This window comes from Schistocerca serialis, chromosome 2, assembly GCF_023864345.2.
Source record: "Schistocerca serialis cubense isolate TAMUIC-IGC-003099 chromosome 2, iqSchSeri2.2, whole genome shotgun sequence".
Classification (NCBI taxonomy): domain Eukaryota; kingdom Metazoa; phylum Arthropoda; class Insecta; order Orthoptera; family Acrididae; genus Schistocerca; species Schistocerca serialis.
This window is the reverse complement of record NC_064639.1, coordinates 433,271,444-433,275,571: the sequence shown is the minus strand read 5'-3', so window position 1 is coordinate 433,275,571 and position 4,128 is coordinate 433,271,444. Positions and strand designations below refer to the sequence as shown.

The following is a 4,128-nucleotide window of genomic DNA, read 5'->3' as shown; positions in this document are numbered from 1 at the left end:
GACGTGGAAGGAGTGGATGATACCACAGGCCCAGAAACGGTTTAATCTGCCAGTAATCCGGGCGTAGCAATTCCTGGAGAAACAAGGAATGTGACTCCGGTTGTAACTAGTGACAGTGTCGTCTTGACCGTAGCAGGCTCCATTCGGCATTTGGACGACGAAACGCCACACAAAGAGTGACGTAACGAGAACATGAAAGGCAAAGGGAAGGGAGACACCCTACAGCTGTCACACGATAAGAAAAAAATACGTGTCTCGCATTCCGGTGCACAGAGGGAAGCTGAATAATTAAAATCTACTCTACTGAAAACGGTCGCGTCCCTCAAGGGAGGTGCAACGCTTCGTAATTTACACCTGCTGTTAGTGCTGGAGCAACAGCCATGGAAGAACGCCCACCTGCAAAAACCGAAACATCACGCTGGTGGGCAGAAGTTACGGGACGCCAACCAACGCTGCAATGCAGCTCTACCCCTTAATGCCATACCGAACTTAAACGTCATTACAGTCAATATCAACCGTATTACTTGTGGCCATAGTATCTATCATTGCTCTTGTAGAATTTCTACACGTAACTGCGCTTGAAGTTGCTCTTCTTCAGGAAGTTACCACTACCGATATTGTTGTTGCGGGATGCACTGCAATTTTTAATGCGGGTAATGAAGATTCTGCTGGCGCCTTCACTAATGTCCAGCACCTTCCTAATGGTCACATGCACGGCCAATGAAACACAGATAATAAACCTCCATCAGGGTCAACCTAACGTCACGAACAGCCCTCATTTTGAAAGAAGAGCTACCCACTCTTATCAGCATCAACAGCGGTCCGATAATCATCGCTAGATACTTAAATTGCGTATTCCATGCTAAGGATAAGACACCAAACTTCAGTAAGTGTCACAATCTGGAAACTCTGGCCGCCGGTCTTCTCCTAGTTGGCAGCACTGGCGCACATCGCACACGCTTGAATATTAAGCTCGTGAAGTTACGTAATTAATTCTATAATAACTGTCAATTATGATAATATTACACCGTAACGAAGTTAATTAGAGCCTGTTTTATATTATCTATTGAAGGTTTCATTCGTTTCAAAGTATTTCTCGAAAAAAAAAAAAAACATAACATAAGGGCCGCTTTCCGCGTACTTCCGACGTAGGTTTACGTACAAATTTAAGACACTTCTTTAAGTATTAAGTGCAGAATTTAGGTTGTTTTCATTACACATATATTTATTAGTGCCATGTCTACTCGGGGAATTAAAGGTTTTCAGTTCTTTTATTTCCTTTCTAAACGCGTTAAGTACGTATCGCGCATACACGATCTTAGGCCTCATTTTTCCGGTATACAAGTTTTGATTTTTAACGTTATTTTAACTGCATTACGTTACTACATTAATAGTATACACGATTATTAGTGTTCCACATACGTTTAGTGACTTGTGATCTGTGGAATATTACTGTTATTGCCTAGATAAATTTTGAAAGAAATATTGTAAACGACCATGAGCAAGAAATATTTGAGCTGCTGTAGGAAAGTCAGTTCTGGCGTTCTGTCCATCTGTTGTGGCAGATGGTTACATTAGGGTAAATGTAGTGGCATGGGAATCGGGGAAGTAAATGGATCTCTTCCATGGTATTGCAGATTATGTTCAAGGGATAGGAAAATAGCGGAACACGAAGGGAAGATTACAGCCCTTCAGGCTGAACTGGATAATGCTAGGGAGGAACTGATGAGGTGAAGGGGGGAGGAGGGTGAAGACAGGTGGGAAGTGGTAGCAAGGAACAGGGGCCACAGAAAGAGAACAGTATCAGACAGTTTCATCATTGGCACAAACAACAGATTTGCCTTGCTACCTCAGTCAGTTAAGGAAGAGGCTCAAATAGATGTAAGTGTAGTCAGCACTCAACAGACCTTCACTAGGAAACCAACTTTTTCTGTTAAAAATGGTCTGTCTGTTCATGATGCACAGCTAGTAACAGTATATGATATAGCTCCATACAGTAATGCAAAACAGTCCTCCAAAATAGTGCATTCCATTAACGATTTAACAATTCAAAATTTTAGGGAAAGCTTGCAACAGTTAGACTGGGAAGAAGTGTACAGGGAACATGATGCTAATTTAAAATTTAACCTATGATAGTTTTGTGAGTATATTTGAAAACAGTTTCCCTAAGAAAACAGTGAAATGTAATTGTAAGTAAACATGTAAAAAGCCATGGCTTACTGTAGGGATAAAAATAACTTGTAAGCAGGAAAGGGATATGTATCTTATGGCAAGGAGGAGTAGTGATCCTGAAGCAGTGAAACATTATAAAAACTACTGCACTGTATTAATAAAAGTTATTAAGAAGTCCAGACGTATGTGCATTGTCTGAGATTAGAACATCTCATAATAAAATTAAAACAATTTGGAATATTGTGAAAAGGGAACCAGGGCCACTGAGAGCATAGGATGACTGTATTTCTATGAAACACAATGAAAAGTTTGTTAACAAGAAGCAAGAAGTAGAAAACATTTTTAATAGTCATTTTTAAGTGTTGTAGAGAAAATAGGACCCAGCTATTCATTTGAAAATGCAAGGCAGTATATGGAAGAGGCAGTGCCTACGCAGTCGTCTGCAAGTAGTTGCTCACGTCGGCACCAATGATGCCTGTCGCTTGAGTTCTGAGGCGATCCTCAGTTCGTACAGGTGGCTGGCGGATTTGGTGAAGGCCGCTGCCCTCGCACGCGGGGTGCAAGCAGAGCTCTCTATTTGCAGCATCGTTCCCAGAGTGGATCGGAGTCCTTTGGTTTGGAACCGAGTGCAGGGCCTCAACCAGAGGCTTCGTAGACTCTGTGACGGTTTTGGCTGCAGATTTCTAGACTTGCGCTATTGGGTGGGGAATTGTAGGACGCCCCTAGATAGGTCAGGGGTGCATTACACAAAGGAAGCTGCTACTCGGGTAACAGAGTATTTGTGGCGTGTACATGGTTTTTTTTTTATGCTAGGCAGTAGTGCGAGGTGTCCTGATGAACACTCACCAGTCGACGTGCAGGCAGGGAAATCAGGACGCGCTCAGTGTAAAGACACTTCAGCTATCAAGATATTAGCAGTAAATTTTCAGAGTGTTCGGAATAAAGTTCCTGAATTTACTGCCCTCCAGGAAGCGTGTGGCGCGCAAATTATTCTCGGGACTGAGACCAGGCTGAACCCTGAGACAGGAAGTTCTGAAATATTTAGTGAGGGTTGGAACGTGTATCGGAAGGCAGATTAGACACCGTAGGAGGTGGTGTCTTCATTGCAGTTGACAAAAATATTGTGTCTACTGAGGTCGAAGTAGAGTGTGATTGTGAAGTTATCTGGACACGTTTAAAAGGGCTATGAGAAATAAAGATAATTGTTGGGTGTTATTACCGGCCACCAGGTTCCACCGTGACAGTTCTAGAATCATTCAAAGGGACCGAAACTTCCTGGCAGATTAAAACTGTGTGCCCGACCGAGACTCGAACTCGGGACCTTTGTCTTTCGCGGGCAAGTGCTCTACCATCTTTTTTTTTTTTTTTTTTTTTTTTTTTTTTTTTTTTTTTTTTTTTTTTTTTTTGCCTTTTGTTCGTTAATGATCGTTGTGTTTGGTCGTTGCGGACGTTGCAAGACATCCTGTTCAAGTTCGATGGTTGATCCTTCCACTCAGTTTTTTATTACAGAGGCCAACCGGCTCTCTGACCGAACACGCTGAGCTACCGTGCCAGCTGTTTTAAAAAATGTGGAACGCTTCACGATTTTGCGTATCATCCTTGCGCAGGGGCCATGCTAATCTCTGTATCGTTTCAATTTTAGTATATGTACCGCCGAAGCGAGTACAAATCTCATTTTGTTCGCTGCATCTGCTCGTGGCGGACGTCGTAAGACATCCGTTTAAGTTCGTTGTTGCTCGATTAACTCAGTTTTTTTTTATTCCAGAGGGCTGCTAACCCTCTGACCGAACACGCTGAGCTACCGTGCCGGCACCATCTGAGCTACCGAAGCACGACTCACGCCCGGTCCTCACAGCTTTACTTCTGCCAGTATCTCGTCTCCTACCTTCCAAAAGTTTCATATCAGCGCACACTCCGCTGCAGAGTGAAAATCTCATTCTGGTTTCATTCAAAGGG

General features: G+C 42.9%; 1 non-coding gene across 1 annotated transcript; it reads right to left on the bottom strand.

Annotated features, from left to right (window-relative positions):
• Positions 1–3,734: 3,734 nt before the first annotated feature.
• Positions 3,735–3,838, bottom strand: LOC126458745 (U6 spliceosomal RNA). Its single transcript, XR_007585714.1, has one exon. It is a non-coding gene; the product is annotated as a U6 spliceosomal RNA (small nuclear RNA).
• Between the last annotated feature and the right edge of the window lie 290 nt (positions 3,839–4,128).